At 41.7% G+C, this 22,997-nt stretch overlaps 1 long non-coding RNA gene across 1 annotated transcript; it reads left to right on the forward strand.

Annotated features, from left to right (window-relative positions):
• Window positions 1-1,832: 1,832 nt before the first annotated feature.
• Window positions 1,833-22,222, forward strand: LOC120102186 (uncharacterized). Its single transcript, XR_015687136.1, has 3 exons — window positions 1,833-2,053; window positions 17,025-17,114; window positions 21,855-22,222. It is a non-coding gene; the product is annotated as an uncharacterized LOC120102186 (long non-coding RNA).
• The last annotated feature ends 775 nt before the right edge of the window (window positions 22,223-22,997 follow it).

Below are 22,997 nucleotides of genomic sequence, written 5' to 3' on the forward strand. Positions count from 1 at the left end.
TCTAGGCCATCCAACACAGTCTTCTAGCCTCTATGGGCACTGCATCCATACACATTAAAAACGAATAACTTAAAACATAGAAATGTCTGCTCCAATCTATTTTCCCTAAGTCAGAGAACCTGAAACAGTCTTTGGCAATCCTATGACAGAGTCCTGTCACAGCCAGTCACAGTCCATACAGGTAGGAGTAGTCAAGTGATGGCCGGTGGCATCCTGTTTGCAGCCTGTAGCTGAGATGTTAAATACCTTGTTTCTGTAGCACACTGGTCTTCCTACCGTCACACTGGGGCATCATTACAGACTTGTTTGTGGGTGGGAAAAGGAACAATGGGCTTCCTGCAAGTGCATGCTTGTGAGCCTGGCTTGAATAAAACCTGCCTGTGTTTCCTACGTCAGCATCCATTCCGATAAGATTAGACGGTCACTTGGCAAAGACTTCTGAAAACACCTTTCTCTACTTTCTCCTTTAAGAGCGAAACAAATCACACCTTCAGGCTTAAAGGAGCCCAGGGAGGAAGTTGTCACTGGGCAGAGTTGGCACACAAGCAGCTACTTGAGCCAGAACATTTTAAAGTCCCCTTTTCCTGGAGGTCCATTGGAGGTAGAGCTGTCACTCACTCTCTTTTGACTTTGATTATAATGATCCTTGCCCCATCAGCAAGGATAACATTATCTACTAACATTATCTACTAATGTCTTTAGCTGCCAGCAAATGTATATTATGAACACATGGACTGTATATGCGATTTGCCCAAAAGGTGCTTTCAGGTTAGTAAATGAAACATACAACACACTGGTAACTAAGAGAGAATTTAAAAGACCATTCATTATCAGGAAGGTCATCTACTGATGGGGCAAGCTCAGATAAAGAAGATGTTTTTATCTGTCTAGTGTGTGTGTGTGTGTGTGTGTGTGTGTGTGTGTACACCAGGTGCCCATGCACATGTGTATGGAGGCCAGATGTCAATGTCAGATGTCTTTATCAATCACTCTTCCCCATATTTATTCATCTATCCATCTATCCATCTATCCATCTATCCATCTATCCATCTATCCATCTATCCATCTGTCTATCTATCTATCTATCTATCTATCTATCTATCTATCTATCTATCTATCTATCTATCTATCTATCTATCTATCTATCAATCTATGTACCTATCTATCTATCCCATCATCTATCTTCGTATGTATCTATATGTATGTATCTATAGGTATGTATGTATGTATGTATGTATGTATGTATCTATCTATCTATCTATCTATCTATCTATCTATCTATGTACCTATCTATCTATCCCATCATCTATCTTCGTATGTATCTATATGTATGTATCTATAGGTATGTTTGTATGTATGTATGTATGTATGTATGTATCTATCTATCTATCTATCTATCTATCCCATCATCTATCTTCATATGTATCTATATATATATGTATCTATAGGTATGTATGTATGTATGTATGTATGTATCCATCCATCCATCCATCCATCCATCCATCCATTCAGCCATTCATCCATCCACCTAAGACATGGTCCCTGACTGAACCTGGAACTCACCGGTTTCAGCTAGACTGGCTGGCCAACAAACTAAGGATCCTCTTGTCTTCTCTGGTGTGAGGTTCTTAACTCAGGTCCCCATTCTTGCATGACAATTTCCTGATTGAGTTGTCCCCATGGCCCTGCAGATTTAATTTTGAAATACTTTTTGGGGGTGGGGTCTGCAGACACAGTGAGGGGCAGATGCACCTGCCTAGCAAACATTGTGACACTTCACTGGGGACAGGGAGTGCCTCAGATCAGATACTAGAGAGAGAGTTGGGTCTAATCATAAGGGAGCACACCTTGCTTGGAAGTTCATTGGCATTGGCTTTTTTAGTGAACTGGAAATGTGGCAGAAATTGGAACTATTTTGGACAGAACTATTTCGGAAGGAAAGCGATGGAACAAAAGAGACAGGGAGAGAAGGTGACAGCAGAGTCAGTTGCTCAGATTTGACAAGTTTAAACTCATCATGGTGCCTAGAAGATTTGCAGAATTCATTGAGCAGGTAGAGAATTGAAACCCTTGTGTGGGAAGTTGTGGTAATGTCAGAGAGTGGCAAAAATATTAATGATAGCCTAATCAAATATAAAGACCGTCTACAGATGTTTCTGTCTTTTCTTTGAAGCACTTCCACTCTCTTTTTGTTCTTTTAAATTTTGTTGGTTATTTTATTTATTTACATTTAAAATGTTGTTCCCCTTCCTGGTTTCCCCTCCCCAAATCCTCTATCCCACCTCACCTCCCCCTGCTTCTATGAGGGTGCTCCCATCCACCTACCCACACACTCCTACCTCACTGCCCTAACACTCTCCTACTTTGGGGCATCGAGTCTTCACAGGACCAAGGGCCTCCCCTCCCGTTGATGCCAGACAAGACCCTCCTCTGCTAAGTATGAAGCTGGAGCCATGGGTCCCTTAGCAGGGCTGCATGCACCTGTACTTGTTTGAAGCACAGAGCTAGGCAATCCTTCTCTGTCAGTTGGCCAAGGCCTACTTGACCTCAATTACTCAGAAGTCTGTGGCTTTCACTCAGACCTGGCATCTCTCGCCCGCCCCCTCGCCCCCCGGCAGTCACTTTGTGTGTGTTATATTGACTTGAACTCAGGAGTGTGAGCTTACATAAGGGGCAGTCGTTAGTTCATGTGTAAATCCTGTTTTTATATTCCTTGGAAGGAAGAGGGGCCTTTGAACTCGACAGCCACAAATTCTGCCATTCATGCCTGGAAATCAGACAGTTCAGCCATCTTAAGAGAGTTAAGGAAAAAAAAAGTCTCCGAGGGAACAAAGACAGTCCCCTGGGGTGCAGAAACGTACGGGAAAAAAATCCACGAAATTTTCGTGCGCGCCGTGACAGTGCCCTCCTCCCACTTCTCCTTACATCTGTAAGAACGTGATTTAGCCACCCTGAACCACACTTAATGCCGGCAGATTGGAAGGCGGATAAGTTGGCATTTGAGCGGAGCTTTTTCCCCTCCTCCCTGCGTCTAATGGATTACTAAATTTAAGTGCTCAGGGCATAGTCTGCCCTCCTTTGTGAGCGCCTGGCTCTCATTGACGTCAGCAGGAGCCCCGTGTCTCTGCAGGGCAGAACCTGGCGCTTCCATGTAGAATATTTTTAAACTATAAAATTGAATTACAAAGGTATTGCATCTGCTTTTTATATAGTGATTGTTTAGTTTATTAAAGAATGTTTCATAAATCTAGCCAATTCTGCAGGACCTGCATATTTAGCTAAGCAAAACTTATTTTTAGACGTGACATAAAAGGAGAGTGAACTTTTAATTTAAGATCGAGGTTGTTTAGGATGGAGTTTATAGATATGAGGGTGATATATCATAGAAAGCATGCTTGTTATTAAACTGTGCGTTTATTTTTAGATGATGGGCTGTAGTGTTTAGCCTTGTGTTTTCATGATGAAAGCACCAATGAGGACGTAAACACAGTTTTTTTAGGTATTTCTAAAGTTCCTCATCTTTTTACTTTAATTTTAAATTTATTAAACTTATTGGCAGTAAGTTCATTAGTAGACTTTAACGTTGGTGGAATTTGTAGGGCATATTCATTACGGCAGAATAGGATAAAGATAACTGACTGTTCTTTCCTTTCTTCTCTAACAGAGTAATTGTTTACACATTTTTGGACAAAGTCTCGCTGTGAAGCTCAGGGTGACCTCAAATTCTAATCGTTTTGTCTTAGCCTCCTCAAACACTGGGGTTCTAGGGGTGGACCACTATGCTAGGTTGAAATTTTGTTGCTATAATTTTTGTATGTGTGTGTGTACACACGTTTGTGTGTCTGTGTTTATACGACTTGTCTCTCTGTCTCTTTCTCTCTTTGTGTGTTTGTAAGCAAGAGATCAGTCTTGAGGGGCCCTACACCTCCCCAGGAGACTTCAAATTTGTTTGTAGTCAGGGTCTTTCACTCACAGGAAGCTTTCTGGTTAGGCTGGCTGGCCAGTGAGCCCTATGAACTCTGCCATCCCCCACCTTTCTATGTTTGTAATTACACACATGTGCTAGCAGACCTGGCCATTTCTTCTGTGGATTCTGGGGTTGAACTCAGGTCTTCATGTTTGCCCAGGATGTACCCCACCTACCAAGCTGGCTCCCCAGTACTCAGTGTTGTATTTTAAGCCACTCCCTTTATACCTGCTTTGGCCAGTCTGCCTTGACTCTCCCAGGTCCTTCTGATGGCAGCACTGGGGCAAGAGTGATCCGTAACATAGACCCTGTGCTTGCGCTCTGCATACTAGGATGGACCTAGAATCCAGACCCATCTCTAAGGTTTTCTTGTTTCAGAGTGGAGCGGTGCAGACCTCCACTGTTTCCTGTATTTGTTGGGTTATCATTTTATTTTGATAGCACAGGACTTGAGAGAATGAGGTAGGAATTTCATGACTACAAGTCCTCAATGTGACATCCTCTGTCACTTGATGTTATCGTCACAGTTTTATTTTCCAGACCCCCTTGGTGCAATTACAGGATCGTAGGCTTCAATACAATCAAGGAAAAGTCACTTTCCTTGAGCCATTACTTTGAAATATACACTTTGACCTTCCTTCCTGTTAAGCTTCATATGGTCTGTGAATTGTGTCGTGGGTTTTATGAGCTTTTTGGTTAATATCCACTTATCAGTGGGTACATACCATGTGGGTACCTCACTCAGGATATTTTCTAGTTCCATCCATTTGCCTACAAAATTTGGGATGTCCTCATTTTTAACAGCTAAGTAGTATTCCATTGTGTAAATGTACCACATTCTCTGTATCCATGCTCTTGTTTCATATGTAGTAGATGACTGCCTTATCCGGCCTAAGTGAGAGAGAATGTGCTTGGCCCTGTTGAAGTTTGATGCCCCAGAGAAGGGGAATACTAGAGGGATGAGGTGGGAATGGGTGGTAAGGGAGCACCGTCTTAAAGGCAAAGGGAAGGGGCATGGGGTTGGGGGCTCATGGAGGCGGGGCCAGGAAGGTGGTACAACATTTGAAATGTAAATAAATAAAATAATTAATAAAATATATGCAACAACAAAAGAATTCACGACTAAAATATTTGTGGTTTAAAAAATTCTTATTTTACTATTTTACGTATATGCTTGTTTCGCTTGCATACATGCCTGTGCACTATGGTACATATATGGTTCTGTGCACCATGTAGATGCCTGGTGCCCTCAGAAGCCAGGAGAGGGTGTCAGATTCCCAGGAACTGGAGTTACAGATGGTTGTGAGCTGTCCTGTAGATGCTAGAACTTGAACCCAGGTCCTCTCGAAGAACAGTCAGTGCTTTTAACCATTGAGCCATCTCTCCAGGCCCTGGACTTTGATTAGTGGTTCAGTTTTAGTTAATTCTGCAGATTTACCTTCAGGAATAATGTGTATAAACTTGAGGGTAAAATTTGAGTGAGAATCAAACAAATATGCCCAAGATAATCCAATTGAATTTTAATGCAAAAGCCACTGAGGAAACTTGTACCATTTGCTTTTGAATCCATATGTTGATGGCTGTCTTAGGAAGCCTGGAGGAGCTCCACGAGTTTGTATATTGTTATTTCAAGTCTGCTTCTTGGGAAAGCACGCCAGCAAGAGGACACTGGGGAGAGAGCCAGGCGGTGCTGCAAACCTGCTATGTTTGAAAGTTGCTACGGTAGACATGCAAATAAACAACAAGGGACTTCAAGAGGAAACATTTCTCCTCTGACTGAGAAATTATAGACCCCAGTAGGACACAGTAGGAGGTGCCATTACTCAGCCAGACCGGGAGCAAGGAGTCCCTGGGTTCATGTAGATCACTGACTCCTCCTCTTCCTTTTATAGATGAAGAAATGCCGAATGAGAGAAATGAAGTGGCGTGTCACTTAGGTAGTGGCAGGTTTAGGATGGACGCCAACTTCTCTGGCTCACTGCTTCAGCCCGATTTCTTCTGTACCGAGGCTGGAAAGGCAGAAACGGTTTTGGAAGCTGTTTGTTCTCTTTCTCTTGCTCATCGTCTTGTTTCCTTATGCAAAAATGCCTTGGTGGTGAGGGATGGGAGGAGCTATGGGTAAGGCTGAAACAGTCCTTCCATGTGGTTGGCAGGGACTTTCATTTCCCCTCCTCCCATCGCCCACACTACCCATGTTTCCTAGCAAATGTTGTCCTAGGAAGGCTTTGGGGAGATTCTCCATGACCATCCACACACTTCTCTAAGTGTCCCCATGCATGCCCCAGCCTCAGTTGCATCATGGCTTCATATTTCAACCTATCTACCTCCCCCGCCCCCCAGAGTTTGACTAATAGTGGGGATTTTTGAGTTCCTGTCAGGTTGATGAGGAAGACTTCTAGGTGTATAGTTAGTATGACACGGGTCACAACAAAAGTGACTCTGCCCTGTCAAGTGTTGATTATGGATTACTGAGATAAGATGAGGCAGGAGACAGCATCTTAGCCAAAGAGCATTTTAGGGTTTCAACCGTTTCGGTATATAAAGCCATAGGGACCCAAGTACAGCGTGAGCCATCGTGACAAGTTAGGGGCTTGACTCCCCAGTGAATCACACAGGAAGGAAATTGTTTCCTGTTTATTTATTCTTCTCTCGTATATTACATCCCAACTATGGTTTCCTCTCCCTCCCCCTCCGCCAGTCTCTCCCCCCAACCTTCCTTTCCCCCTGGATTCATCCCCTTCACCTCTCCTCAGAAAGGAGCAGGCCTTTTAAGGACATCAAGTAAATACAGCATAACAAGCTACAATAAGACTAGGCACATACCCAATAAGAGGAAAAAGGTCCCAAAGGTAGGCAAGAGTCAGCAGCAGTCCCTGCTCCCACTGTTGGAAATCCCACAAGAACACTGGCTACACAACCAAACAGATGTGCAAAGGACCTAGGTCAGACCCATGCAGCTTCCCTGAGCTCTGTGAGCCAGCTTTCGTCCTGGTCAGTCACTTCTGTGCGGCTTTCTTGTGGTGTCCTTGTTTCTTCTGGCTCCTCCAATCTTCCCTGCTCTCTTCCAAAGGACTCCCCTAGTTCCATCTAATATTTGCTAGAGGGACTCTGCAATGTTCCCATCAATTGCTGGATGAAGTCTCTTTGGTCACTCTCTGATGACCATTATGTTAGACTCCTTTCCCAGCCCAACCTGCAGGCATGACAACTGTAGGTTGGAGGTTTTGTGACTGTGTTGCTGTCCTAATCCTTCCACTTGAGGCCTTGCCTGGTTACAGAGAATGGGCAGTTCAGGCTCTGCATCCCCCATTACTAGGAATCTTCACCGATGTTACCCTCATAGATTCCATGGAATTTCCATTGCTCTAGGCAGAATGGGAATTGTGTGGACTCAAGACAAGATCAGTTACAGATTTTCCTTTCCGTGTGGAGGAAGGACTTGTGTAGAGGAGTGTGCACAGTGAAAGTGTACAGAGTAGCATGTAGCTACATATGAACTACTGCATGGAGCACCCTACAATGTAGAATCATTTCGGCCCTCCAGTCAGTCTCTGTAGAAGACTTGAGAACATATCACAGTCCATTGTGAAACCATTAAGTGTGTGTTTGGCCATTGACACTGACCTTGGTATCATGTGTACATCTCTCTTCCTTTCCCCTTCCCTCCCTTCCCCTCTCCTCTGTCTATGCATGTGCGTGTATGTATGTATGTATGTATGTACTAATGATTGTATGTATGTATGTACATACGTATGATTGTATGTATGTATGTATATATGTATGTATGTATGTATGTATGTATGTATGTATGTATGTATGTGCTTACATGTGTTTAGTGCCCTTAGTTCCCGGAGAGGGTGTCAGATACTCTGGAACTGGAGGGACAGATCTTTGCGAGGCAGAGTGTGGGGTCTGGGAACCAAACTCAGGTCCTCTGCATGAGGAACAAATACTTGTAACCACTGAGTAATCTCTTCAATGTCAAACTTAAAGATTTATAACCTCTATCAATAATTATTAAGATAAGAGAAGATATCATTTAGTCTGAAGGTAAAGCACTTAGCTCAGAGCTTTTTATAAATGACTTAACTTTGGCCAACAGTAAAAATGGCAGCCAATTTCTTTAAGGAGTATTTTCCTGACCAGCACGAATTCTACTTTGATTACTCACAATTCCCCCAAAGGAGTTATTTTGAATATATATCAAATCTGAAGACAATGACAGTATCATGAATTCTAGTTTTCTCTGTCTGGATGGATCTCCGAGCCTCAGGTGTTTATGATCCATAATGCAGATGCTCGGGACCTGTTGGAATCTGTTGCCAGGGCCCCTTGTATCCCTGCATGCTCAGGTAAAGAGAATCATGAGACTTGCTTAACAATCATAAAGTAAGGCTAGCTGGCACCATCTGAGATGTTTGTTCTTTTGAAGAAAGAGAACAGTTAAAATGGCAGAACCCGGAAGTTTCTCCTTCCACTCTATTCAGGTAGTCTGGGCCCTTTGCCAGACACCTCTCCTGGACTTTCGAATTCTTGACCGTTTCATTTAGCAACAAGAGACACTGAAATCATGGCTTGAGTTCAGTGCATTTAAGACCTGTGCTGGAGTCTCTACTTTCTCATACATGGCAGTTTATCTCTCAGGAGGTTAGAGCGCAGGACTTCAGTTTGGCAACTTCCTTATAATAAAGAAGGGTAAAATAAAATTCGAGTTTTAGCTGCTGCCAAGCATCCCTTTGAAATACTGCACAGGAGCCCATCCAGGTATAAACATTCGCTTGGCTCTGACACGTTGTTTTGGTCTCTGTTTGCGAGCTACTCTTTCCTTTGGTCTTTTTTGCTTGCCATCTTCTCCTAGCACAGGGAAACGTTAGAAGGACAGCCAAAGGGCAGATACTTTAGTCCTCCTTAGAAGGGGGAACGAAAATATTCATAGGAGAAAATACAGAGACAAAGTATTCATAGCAGCAGAGACTGAAGGAATGGCCACTCAGACACTGCCTCACCTGGAGATCCAGCCCATATACACACAGCCAACAAACCCAGACAATATTGCTAATGCCAAGAAGTGCATGCTGACAGGAACCTGATATAGCTGTCTCCTGAGAGGCCCCAGCCTCATATATAGCAGAGGATGGCCTTGTTGGGCATCAGTGTTAGGTGAGACCCTTGGCCATGTGAAGGCTCGATGCCCCAGTGTAGGGGAATGCCAGGGCGGGTAGGAGGGAGTGAGTGGGTGGGTGGCTGGAGGTGCATCCTTATAAAAGCAAGAGAATGAGGAATGGGGTAGGGGTGTCCAGAGGGGAAACCGGGAAAGGGGATAACATTTGAAATCTAAATAAAGAAAATATCCAATGAAAGGAAAAAAAAAGAATTGAAATTTGAAAAATGGAGTTGAACATCAGTGCTGTTCTGTTACATACTTGAGTTATTTTTTTTGTAATGGGATATTCATACAATTTGACCTTTGCTTGAACTGTCACAATGATATTGAGCTCTGACATCTAGAGAAGAAAGCTGAGCTTTCAGATAATAGGTGTAGCTGGAAGTTGTGTTCTGTGTGGGGAGTCATACTTGAAGCTGTCATAGTTAGCTTCAGGCGCCAATTTGTCACAAATCTAGACATACCTGGAAATCTTTTTTTTTTTTTAATATTAACTTGAGTGTTTCTTATTTACATTTCGAGTGTTATTCCCTTTCCCAGTTTCTGGGCCAACATTCCCCCTAACCCCTCCCCCTCCCCTTCTTTATGGGTGTTCCCCTCCCCATCCTCCCCCCATTGCAGCCCTCCCCCCAACAATCACGTTCACTGGGGGTTCAGTCTTAGCAGGACCCAGGGCTTCCCCTTCCACTGGTGCTCTTACTAGGATATTCATTGATATGAGGTCAGAGTCCAGGGTCAGTCCATGTATAGTCTTTAGGTATTGGCTTAGTCCCTGGAAGCTCTGCTTGCTTGGCATTGTTGTTCATATGGGGTCTCGAGCCCCTTCGAGCTCTTCCAGTTCTTTCTCTGATTCCTTCAACGGGGGTCCTATTCTCAGTTCACTGGTTTGCTGCTGGCATTCGCCTCTGTGTTTGTTGTATTCTGGCTGTGTCTCTCAGGAGTGATCTACATCCGGCTCCTGTCGGTCTGCCCTTCTTTGCTTCATCCATCTTGTCTGATTGGGTGGCTGTATATGTATGGGCCACATGTGGGGCAGGCTCTGAATGGGTGTTCCTTCTGTGTCTGTTTTAATCTTTGCCTCTCTATTCCCTGCCAAGGGTATTCTTGTTCCCCTTTTAAAGAAGGAGTGAAGCATTCACATTTTGATCATCCGTCTTGAGTTTCATTTGTTCTAGGCATCTAGGGTAATTCAAGCATTTGGGCTAATAGCCACTTATCAATGAGTGCATACCATGTGTGTTTTTCTGTGATTGGGTTACCTCATTCAGGATCATATTTTCCAGTTCCAACCATTTGCCTACGAATTTCATAAAGTCATTGTTTTTGATAGCTGAGTAATATTCCATTGTGTAGGTGTACCACATTTTCTGTATCCATTCCTCTGCTGAAGGGGATCTGGTTTCTTTCCAGCTTCTGGCTATTATAAATAAGGCTGCGATGAACATAGTGGAGCACGTGTCTTTTTTATATGTTGGGGCATCTTTTGGGTATATGCCCAAGAGAGGTATAGCTGGATCCTCAGGCAGTTCAATGTCCAATTTTCTGAGGAAACTCCAGACTGATTTCCAGAATGGTTGTACCAGTCTGCAATCCCACCAACAATGGAGGAGTGTTCCTCTTTCTCCGCATCCTCGCCAGCATTTGGTGTCACCTGAGATTTTGATCTTAGCCATTCTCACTGGTGTGAGGTGAAATCTCAGGGTTGTTTTGATTTGCATTTCCCTTATGACTAAAGATGTTGAACATTTCTTTAGGTGTTTCTCAGCCATTCGGCATTCCTCAGCTGTGAATTCTTTGTTTAGCTCTGAACCCCATTTTTAATAGGGTTATTTGTCTCCCTGCGGTCTAACTTCTTGAGTTCTTTGTATATTTTGGATATAAGGCCTCTATCTGTTGTAGGATTGGTAAAGATCTTTTCCCAATCTGTTGGTTGCTGTTTTGTCCTAATCACAGTGTCCTTTGCCTTACAGAAGCTTTGCAGTTTTATGAGATCCCATTTGTCAATTCTTGATCTTAGAGCATAAGCCATTGGTGTTTTGTTCAGGAAATTTTTTCCAGTGCCCATGTGTTCCAGATGCTTCCCTAGTTTTTCTTCTATTAGTTTGAGTGTATCTGGTTTGATGTGGAGGTCCTTTATCCACTTGGACTTAAGCTTTGTACAGGGTGATAAGAATAGATCGATCTGCATTCTTCTACATGCTGACCTCCAGTTGAACCAGCACCATTTGCTGAAAATGCTATCTTTTTTCCATTTGATGGTTTTGGTTCCTTTGTCAAAAATCAAGTGCCCATAGGTGTGTGGGTTCATTTCTGGGTCTTCAATTCTGTTCCATTGGTCTGTCTGTCTCTGTACCAATACCATGCAGTTTTTATCACTATTGTTCTGTAATACTGCTTGAGTTCAGGGATAGTGATTCCCCCCTGAAGTCCTTTTATTGTTGAGGATAGTTTTAGCTATCCTGGGTTTTTTGTTATTCCAGATGAATTTGCAAATTGTTCTGTCTAACTCTTTGAAGAATTGGATTGGTATTTTGATGGGGATTGCATTGAATCTGTAGATTGCTTTTGGTAAAATGGCCATTTTTACTTTATTAATCCTGCCAATCCATGAGCATGGGAGATCTTTCCATCTTCTAAGGTCTTCTTCAATTTCTCTCTTCAGAGTCTTGAAATTCTTATTGTACAGATCTTTTACTTGCTTGGTTAAAGTCACACCGAGATACTTTATATTATTTGGATCTCTAATGAAGGGTGTCGTTTCCCTAATTTCTTTCTTGGCTTGTTTCTCGTTTGTGTAGAGGAAGGCTACTGATTTATTTGAGTTAATTTTATACCCAGCCACTTTGCTGAAGTTGTTTATCAGCTTTCGTAGTTCTCTGGTGGAACTTTTGGGATCACTTAAATATACTATCATATCATCTGCAAAAAGTGATATTTTGACTTCTTCTTTTCCGATCTGTATCCCCTTGACCTCCTTTTGTTGTCTGATTGCTCTGGCTAGAACTTCAAGAACTATATTGAATAAGTAGGGAGAGAGTGGGCAGCCTTGTCTAGTCCCTGATTTTAGTGGGATTGCTTCAAGTTTCTCTCCATTTAGTTTAATGTTAGCAACTGGTTTGCTGTATATGACTTTTACTATGTTTAGGTATGGGTCTTGAATTCCTATTCTTTCCAGGACTTTTAACATGAAGGGGTGTTGAATTTTGTCAAATGCTTTCTCAGCATCTAATGAAATGACCATGTGGTTTTGTTCTTTCAGTTTGTTTATATAATGGATCACGTTGATGGTTTTCCGTATATTAAACCATCCCTGCATGCCTGGGATGAAGCCTACTTGATCATGGTGGATGATTGTTTTGATGTGCTCTTGGATTTGGTTTGCCAGAATTTTATTGAGTATTTTTGCATCGATATTCATAAGGGAAATTGGTCTGAAGTTCTCTTTCTTTGTTGGGTCTTTGTGTGGTTTAGGTATAAGAGTAATTGTGGCTTCATAGAAGGAATTCGGGAGTGATCCATCTGTTTCAATTTTGTGGAATAGTTTGGATAATATTGGTATGAGGTCTTCTATGAAGGTCTGATAGAATTCTGCACTAAACCCGTCTGGACCTGGGCTCTTTCTGGTTGGGAGACCTTTAATGACTGCTTCTATTTCCTTAGGAGTTATGGGGTTGTTTAACTGGTTTATCTGTTCCTGATTTAACTTCGGTACCTGATATCTGTCTAGGAAATTGTCCATTTCCTGCAGATTTTCAAGTTTTGTTGAATATAGGCTTTTATAGTAAGATCTGATGATTTTTTGAATTTCCTCTGAATCTGTAGTTATGTCTCCCTTTTCATTTCTGATTTTGTTAATTTGGACACACTCTCTATGTCCTCTCATTAGTCTGGCTAAGGGTTTATCTATCTTGTTGATTTTCTCAAAGAACCAACTTTTGGTTCTGTTGATTCTTTCTATGGTCCTTTTTGTTTCTACTTGGTTGATTTCAGCTCTGAGTTTGATTATTTCCTGCCTTCTATTCCTCCTGGGTGTATTTGCTTCTTTTTGTTCTAGAGCTTTTAGGTGTGTTGTCAAGAAGGTGACATTTGCTCTTTCCTGTTTCTTTCTGCAGGCACTCAGTGCTATGAGTTTTCCTCTTAGCACAGCTTTCATTGTGTCCCATAAGTTTGGGTATGTTGTACCTTCATTTTCATTAAATTCTAAAAAGTCTTTAATTTCTTTCTTTATTTCTTCCTTGACCAGGCTATCATTGAGTAGAGCATTGTTCAATTTCCACGTATATGTGGGCATTCTTCCCTTTTGTTATTGAAGACCAGCTTTAGGCCGTAGTGGTCTGATAGCACGCATGGGATTATTTCTATCTTTCTGTACCTGTTGAGGCCTGTTTTTTGACCAATTATATGGTCAATTTTGGAGAAAGTACCATGAGGAGCTGAGAAGAAGGTATAACCTTTTGCTTTAGGATAGAATGTTCTATAAATATTTGTTAAGTCCATTTGGTTCATGACTTCTCTTAGTCTGCCTACGTCTCTGTTTAATTTCTGTTTCCATGATCTGTCCATTGATGAGAGTGGGGTGTTGAAATCTCCTACTATTATTGTATGAGGTGCAATGTGTGTTTTGAGCTTTAGTAAGGTTTCTTTTACGTTTGTAGGTGCCCTTGTATTTGGGGCATAGATATTTAGGATTGAGAGTTCATCTTGGTGGATTTTTCCTTTGATGAATATGAAGTGTCCTTCCTTATCTTTTCTGATGACTTTTAGTTGAAAATTGATTTTATTTGATATTAGAATGGCTACTCCAGCTTGCTTCTTCTGACCATTTGCTTGGAAAGTTATTTTCCAGCCTTTCACTCTGAGGTAGTGTTTGTCTTTGTCTCTGAGGTGTGTTTCCTGTAGGCAGCAGAATGCAGGGTCCTCGTTGCATATCTAGTTTGTTAATCTATTTCTTTTTATTGGGGAGTTGAGGCCATTGATGTTGAGAGATATTAAGGAATAGTGATTATTGCTTCCTGTTATATTCATATTTTGATATGAGGTTATGTTTGTGTGCTTTTCTTCTCTTTGTTTTGTCGCCAAGACGATTAGTTTCTTGCTTCTTCTAGGGTATAGCTTGCCTCCTTATGTTTATCATTTATTATCCTTTGTAGTGCTGGATTTGTAGAAAGATATTGTGTAAATTTGGTTTTGTCATGGAATATCTTGGTTTCTCCATCTATGTTAATTGAGAGTTGTGCTACTTGGAAATCTTAACTAAGGATTTGCTCCATCAGATTGGCTTGTGGGCCTGTCTGTGGGACACGTCTTGACTGCCCATTTTGGGCAGTGCCACCTTAGCTAGGCACACTGGTATGTGCTGTATTCGAAAGGTAGTTGAACGTAGTCTGGTAGGAAGACAACAAACAGAGTTCCTTTGTGTTTCCTGTCTCTGATCCTGCCTGAGTCTCTGCTTTGACTTTCCTCAGAGGTGGACTGTGATTGGGACTATTCCCTTTTCTCCCCAAGTTGTTTTTGGTCATGGTGTGTGTTGTAGTAATGGAAACCAAACTAGACCATCAATCTAAGATAAGCATGAAAGAAAGACAATGAGAAAATGATAGTCGTGGAATCTGAAGTTTGGTGGAAAAGCTATGCAGTTAGTGGATCCGAGAGAGATTACAAGGGGAAGTCGCCAAGTTACTTTTAAGTATTTAGATAGATGTGGGTGTGGTAACCATACCAATTATTTATGCCCCTAAAGGGGCCTACTAGAATGGGTGTGTGAACCTAAAGAGTGGTAGAATTTTCGTTACTGAAGATCACTTGAAGAAGTTGGTTTGCAGCAGAGCGGAACCCTAACAGAATGGACTACATTGGGAAATGCTTGAGGTGTTCTTGATATATGCTGCTGAGTACCTCAGTGGGGATATTGGAGACTGAGGTACCATTGTTTATCCAATTGCTGTGGGACTGGGCTGTATCCCAGCAGCACGGCTTACCCAGTGTGCATGAAGCCCTCCTTCAGTGAACTTGAATGACTTGTTTTTTTTTTTTTTTTCTCCTCTGATCCCTGAGTTCTATCTTTTGGTTGTATAAGATATAGGAAGTTCCTTGTACTCACAGCTAAGCACTTAGGAAGCTGGAACGTTACGTACACAGCGTTGCCCTTTCAAAAGAAGGGATGTATAACCTATCATCTGCCCAGAAGGCTAGGGGCAGATGTAGTTGACCGCCTGTTGACTTTGTGCTGTCCATGTGGCCAGAGACCACACTAGGTTCTTCTGGACCCTTTTCATAGCTTGGTTTTCTCAGTTATTCTATAGAACTAATCTTTATTGAGGAATCCCAAGTAGTCAACCTCCAGAAACCATCTTTATGGAAGGTGTCACACGCACTTTACCAAGAGTTTTGATTCAGTCACTTCTGATCTTTATTTACCTTACTTTGTTCCTCAAGGAGATTTATGTATGCTTTACTGTGTACACACGGTTGGGTTAATTATTACCAGAAAAGTCTTCATCACATTGTGCTGTGTTTAAATAGACCTAAAATAAACTACTCGGGGGTCAGACTCCGGAAGTTTGAACCAATACCAGTTCCTTAGTTGTGTTGAACCAAACAACCTCCTTGCTTCCCATAGAGCATTACTCTGTTGGCTGTGGTGGTTGCAAAGAGCCCTTCATTGTTGTACTATCTGAAAGACCCGATTACTGACGACTGGCACAGGATCAAACCTACCACCTTAATGAAGACATTTTTTAACATGTACGCGTTCTCCCATGAAAGTAACTTTAAAATATCCTTTATATTCATGAAGGTAAAGGGCCATCCCACTATGGATTTAGTTTAAACTCCAGAAGCGACTCATCTGAATTAGGCATTTTAAAGCATTTTTAAAGAGTTAAGAGACAGCTTGAAGACTACTGACCCTTTTTGTCTGCCATCTTTATGTGTTTGCTTCCAAGGTCAAGGTCAAGGTGTCCGAATGGTCATTTCAGTGGATGAACAGACCAAGGGAAGAGCTCATGAGTGTTTTTCCTTGCATTAACTTTTAGTGATTAAACCATTTTGATTCTTACTGTATATGTCTTTCACACTTTTCTGCTGCCAAGTTTGTATTTGAGATGGTGTCTTTCTTGGTAGAGATGGAACCCAGGACCTCACATGCTTGGGACAGCCCCACCACTGGGCTGCATCCAGCCCATCCTCGTTAGTACTCCCCGGTCTACTCTAACCAGGACTCTGTTTCTCCCTCAGTTCCCTCATCAGTCTAAGTATTGCTTACGGGTTGATATTTCTACAGCATGGTTGTAACTGTAGTAGTTCTCTGCTCAGTAAATGGCAGTTGTGCCCCTTGGATTACACAGGCTCCAGAAGACGTACAAAGACTTTCCAAGAGAGTTTTTAGGCACAGAGAGTTTGTGGACATCTGTTTTTAGAATCTCCCTTTCAAGTTGCTCTGCCTGTTCGGATGCTTTTCTGCCCCACGATCCTGTGACATCACCCTTGTCACCTGATAAAAGAAAGGGCTGGGTCCTACAGCATGATTCTTATTTATTGGTCCAGGCTAAAGATGCCTGGCATTTAAAAATAAAACAGACTAAAATATTGTTGATAACCGGAATTTATTAATAATCTTCTTATTTATAAGATCACACTTTAAGCCTCCCCTTCGATGCAGTTAAGGTGTGTCCAATTGAATTGTTTGTTAAACAGTTGTCGAAAACAATTTTTGGTGATGAGTCTTTGTGATTTTGACATATAATCCAGAGCCTATTCGAAGAATTGGGTGGTGTTTCTTTCCTTGAGATTTGGTGTGTTGACAATGATGTGTATGTGTGTGTTTATGTGTGTTTAGGCCATTCCTGTCCACTAATCTTGGCTGACTTTGTAGCATGCTGTAATTATTAACAGGAAGTGAAGAGCTGGAGGTATGTTTTCCTAGATTGACGCCTACAGAATCCTGGCAGCTTTTGCTATGTCACCAGATCCCTGAGCTCCCAGGTAAGGAAACCCACTATTCAAGGAACATACTGCTCTGCTCGTGTGGCCTATAGGTGACAAACTGATGAACACGGCTTCCTTCCACCTTGGTCAGCCTCCACTCAGTGTTTGAGATTCTCCTATTCCATTCAGGATACACAATGGCAACTTTCAGGATCCAAGATGATTTCCTGCACTGACATTGAGGACTTGCTTTTTAAATTGCCCAATCAAAATAATTTCCTTCCGATTCTGCGGCTGCAGACTTATGCGGATTAACCTCGTTCTTTCCACTCATTCCATGTTTACATCTAACCAAGAGTCCATGATCTGGAAAAAATGGATTTTCACCAGATAACTTGCCAGCTGGTGTTTCAGTCATTTACTGGCCACATGTTACTCTGTAAAAAGTTCTTTCATATTGATATATCTGGTGGTGGAAAAAAAATGGGCTAACTTAACCAAATAATTATTTGTGTGTATGTGCAAAGAAATCAATGCTTCATGTAAGATACCTTTTTAAAGCTTGAGCTTACATCATATATTAGCTTTATTAGTTATGCCATATATTAGAACCAGGGCCTCCTATATGCTAAGCATAAGTCTATTTGAAAGCAACCCTAACCCCTGGACCCTATGTGGCCTAATGAATATAGATGAGAATAATGTTTAAGTAAAAACAAGATGCGAGTTAAAACAAGATGGACGCTGTAAAATAGGCCCGCCTCAGGCATCAAGTGACCTGGATGTTCACGTTGCATTTGTCTGTATAAAAGAACTCAGCAGGATAAGATCCTACCAGTTGGGTGAGCGGCAGCACAGAGGAGCGGGCAGGGAGCTCCTAAGGGTTGACTGTGGGCGTCAGTCAGTGCACACTACATTGATCCTGCCTACATACCAGTTGGGAAACCCTTTTCCTTATTTGTTTTAGAGTCAACCAGACAGACAGATGTCATCAGACTTACTGTGAAATTGAGTCTCAGTATTAGTCTATCTCCATGATATTTTAGAAGCTGTTGATTAGAGATTCAAACACTTTATAAAAATTACGAAATACGAATGATAGACATTTGTTAAGCTTCTTGAATGTTAAAATAAAGCTCAGGCTTTGGTAAGAAAAATCGGCAGGTTTCAAGAGGGCTTGGTTGGGCAGGGCCGGCTCCGGACAAGCGTCTGCAGTCAGTAAAGCCTTCAGTAGTTTGTGGGTTGGATAATACTCAGCATTTTAGAACCATAAATGGAAAAGAGTCCCTAAGTGTTCCTCAGGGAAGATTTCCTGACTGCCAGTGACACGCAGAGGGTGGTGCCACTTTCGGGGAAGCAATTGAGAAAGAGGCATTTCCTTTGCTGAAGGATAAAGGCTTGACTTATTTGTTTTTATGAATGGAAATGAAAAAAAAAACCGTGAGCCTCAAGCACAGATGTGATTTGCATGTTACAGTAACTTGTGACTGCCCTGCACAGTGCTCATAGCCTGGGACTAAATTCCTTTTGAATTTTTTTCTCTGTGTTTTGAAAGTTCCTCTCCTCTCCCCTCTTCCCCTCTTCTTCCCACTCCTCCCTCACCCTCTCTGTCTCTTTTGCCTCTCTCTTCTCTGTAGTAGTTTTAGTCTCTGCTAGGCTATTAGTAATAATATATATTATATATTTGATCAGGAGTTTGCCAACAGTTTGCTTGCATGGCTCTACAGGATATTAGGGTAATGGGTCCATGAATAATGAAGGATTGAAGCTTCAATATTTGCTGTTTAGTCAAACCAATTAAAACACTGAAAAAAAAGAAGAGAAAATAATCTTCTCCATATTTATCCCCCTTCTCTGTATTATCTTCCTAATAGCAATATATGTTAAATATAATATATTATGTATATCTAATTAGTAATTAATCAAGGATAGAAAACCAAGAATCCAAAATGGTCTAATGATTAATTATAATTTATTACGCAAATGAGATCATTTTCCTTCCTGAATTTTAGTTTGAAAAGTTTTAGGTATACAGAATCATTAAAAGAATAATGTGAATACAATTTATTGAATTGCCTGTATCTACTACTGAGTAGGGAAGAAGCTAGAAAGAACATTTGTGTAACATTGGAAAGGCATGACAATACTTAGGGAGAAGCGTGTCCTTTGTCTCTGACAAAGGGACAAGATGAGAGACTTGGGAGATAATGTCACAAGGACTGCAACTTGCTTCCACATGAAATTTTAAAGAAATCTTCACCTTGGGTTGGCAAGAGGGCTTATCAGGTATAACTACTTACCAAGCCCTAGACCTGATTTCCATCCTAGGACCCACGGCGAGAGGAGAGAAACAACTCCTAGAAATTGTCCTCTGACTTCTATAGTCATACCTGGCATTGACCTTGAACCACCACAGTTTTACACACCACACACACACATACACCTGCACCACACATGCATGCACACATGCACATACACACATGTATGCACTCACTTACACACAGAGGTTAAGAACGCTTGCTGCTCTGTGGAAAACTTGACTTCACTTCCCAGCACCCATATCAGGAAACTCACAAATGCCTCTAACTCTAGTTCCAGGGAAGTCAATCTTTCTTTTGATCTCTGAGGCCACCCGCACAGACATACATTGACACCTATCAAAAGAAAAAAAATCTCAAAAAAAAGGTAAAAATAAAGGAGAAAGAACCAAACCACACACCGTGGCACACCCTTGGCCATCGTGGTGATCCCCACCTATGGTTTGTGCATGTTTGTTTAGCTTGGATTTCTGTCTGCAGTCCTAAGAGTCCAGGTTAATAGATATATGACTTCCAAGTCTCCAGGAATTAGGAAAACAAGTTAATTCTAGAAACTTTAGATGTTAATAGAAGACATTGTTTTCTCCGGCTGTTTTTATTTGCCTTTTACCCTCAGGCTGCCATTGGGATGTGCACTTGATCAGGAGTTTGCCAACAGTTAGCTTGCATGGCTCTACAGGATGTTGGTGTAATGGGTCCATGAATAATGAAGGAATTTTGGCACAGTCAGGGTTGAAGCTTTAATACTTGCTGTTTAGTCAAACCAATTAAAACACCGAGTAAAACAAGTAAGAGAAAATAATCTTCCCCACATTCAACCCCCTTCTTGGCCTAACAGCAATTTCTTTAAGGACTCTGTCTTCCTGTGTTTGAAGATGGGTAGTCAGGTTCAAGTACAAAAACAGAAGACAACAAAGGAAGTGGTCATCCTGATGACAGGGTATTGAGCAATTTTAATGTGCAGAATAATTGGTTGTAAATTGCATCCATGTTGGTGAAGGTAATTTGCAAGCAAGAGACACTGAGTCAGATCTTCCATTGGCATTGCAATGCTCTCCAGTGCGCAAAACATGAGAATTAGCACGGAATTGTAGCCTGCATCACGAAGAATCCATTTGTGTGCACCCAATAAGGCCATTTCGGTTCTCAGTACCACAGGCATACTTTTAAGATAGTTTTCAAAGTTGAAACATGAGAGCTAAGAGGCTATGCAGAAGTTCAAGTTAGCATGGTCATTCTATCTTTTAGTTATGCTATAATTCTGAGTGTGTGTGTGTGTGTGTGTGTGTGTGTGTGTGTGTGTGTGTGTGCAAGTTCCACAAAAGGATGTTGGATCTCTTAAAGCTAGAGTTACAGAAGGTTGAGGAATGCACAGGAGTTAAATGGTACCCTATAAGTGTAGGTAGGTCATCGATCTTACATTACTGCATTGAAGGGCTAGCATGTGTGCCTTTCCATACTCAAGAGCAAGGCCTTCTGCAGCCATATTCGAGAGTCCAGGAAAGAGTGAATGGGGCTGAGTGAATAAAATAAAATAATCCTGGATGTCTAAGATTTAAGGAGGGGTTCGATGTTCAGCATTTACTGAGCGCAGTAAACACCCTCTCAGGAAATGATTGAACCCTGTAACCTTCAAGTTATTCACATCCAGGGTAATGTTCTTTCTTTACCTCTGAAGGGGATCAAACATCAGCTTTTATTAACTTGCTAAATTCTGATGGTGATTCATGAAGGCAGACTATTTTTTAAAAGATAGAGGACTTTTATTTGAGAATTTCACACATACATACAATGCATTTCAATCCTACTCACATCTCACTACTTTCTCTATAGATCCAAGCCTGACCACCTCCTTCCAACTTCATGACCTCTAATTAATTAATGAGTTAATTAATTAATTACTAACTTTTTATTACCCATGGAGTCCAATTTGGGCTAAAGAAAATGGACGACGCCCTCTACCCCAGAAGCCATTGACTATCAACAGCTTCTCAGCCAGGGGTGGGAGGCTGTGACGATGGTGAAACATTGACTGTTTCGATCATGTGGGGATTTTGCACAGGCAGTCACAGATGCTGTGGGTGCATGAGTACATTTCTGTTATGACTGTAGTATTCTTTTAAACTGTAGTATTCATTTAAAGTTTAAAGGTTTTATACATTTGTAACGCTATATTGCTGCAAAAATCCAGAACTTGGGATGGTTTTGCACCCCCTAGCACCTCTGATTTACAGGGGAACAGTGGAATGCTGTCACATGGTGCCAGGATATGTGTCAAACTTGTGGTGTCTACCAGTCGAAGGCTGAGGTCTTCCGGTCAGATTTCAATCCTTTTAAGATTTGTTTTCACAGAGGCAGACGAATTTTCCACAGTAGATTGAGCTATTTTTTTTATCGTCATGTCACACACATATAATTTGTTCTCTTATCCATTTTATCCTCTGTAGCAACCATTTGTCTGTTTTCTTTAATTCACAAGGAATATATGCTTGTCAACTTCCCCGCTCAGAGTTAAATATACACGTGAGATGGATTTTCCCCTTAAGTCAACTTCTCCGGTGCTGCTGTTGGGGAAGATATCATAGCAAGATCTGACAGCCTGTCTGGAAGAGGTCTGGAGTCTGGCAGCCTTCGTCACAGGTTCATGCTTCCACCTCTGCCCTGCAGTTTCTGTGGTCGTCTGCAGTGATGGAAAGAGGCCTGGGTCCTTACCATTGACAGAAATTACCACCTAAAGAGACACCATTTCCTTAGCAATTTTTGAGGCATGTAAAGTTTACCGAGCTTGCTAGAGTTTGATTGAGAACAGTTTGCTCAAACTAAACCTTTATAATAAAATCTCTCTTATGATACTTAGTTACATGGTCCTAATAAAATATTTTCTTCTGACTATAGGGAAACAAGTAGTTCTGAGGGGCTCTGGAAATAAAGGAGACACAAGAGCCAACATAGCATGTGCATTTCGTAGGATGGTACCCATTAAAGTGTTGTATGATTTTCTCTCTCAGTTATTGAAAGTGTGTGTGTGTGTGTGTGTGTGTGTGTGTGTGTGTGTGTGTGTGTGTGTGTGCGTGCGCGCGCGCACAATATTTTGCTTATAATTTTAGTTGCTTTTGAGCCTTCTGGGATCTGGACATCTGTGGCTCACTGTAATTTGCACAGTCGTTATGTAACTATTGGCGATTGTACTCTTCAATAACCAAAACTGACTTGAATGAGGCACATGTTTGGCGTTTTGTCTCACAGCTGACCAGGATGAACTGTCTCTTCTGTACCTGGAATATGACCCCTTCTGTTATTCCACTGAGCGTCATCAAAAATGAGGCTAGAGCCTTAGCAAAATTCCTGCTCCTAATCACATTTATACAAAACTTCTCACCGATGGCAGCAGATCAAAGCATAATATCTCAAATTCGGTTTATCCCATCAAAATCCCTATTTCTCTCCGCATTTGTTACCTCATTGTTGTGCCAGGACTGTGAAGAAAGCAGCTTAAGGAAGGGTGGAAGGGAGGGAGAGCTCCTTCTGACTCACAGGTCAGGGAATAGTCCATTGTGGTGGGAAAGACATTGTGCTGGTAGGAGTTTCAGGCAGCTGGCTACAACTTCAGTCAGGAGGCAGG

This window comes from Rattus norvegicus, chromosome 4 (genome assembly GCF_021556685.1).
Source record: "Rattus norvegicus strain SHRSP/BbbUtx chromosome 4, alternate assembly SHRSP_T2T, whole genome shotgun sequence".
Lineage (NCBI taxonomy): Eukaryota > Metazoa > Chordata > Mammalia > Rodentia > Muridae > Rattus > Rattus norvegicus.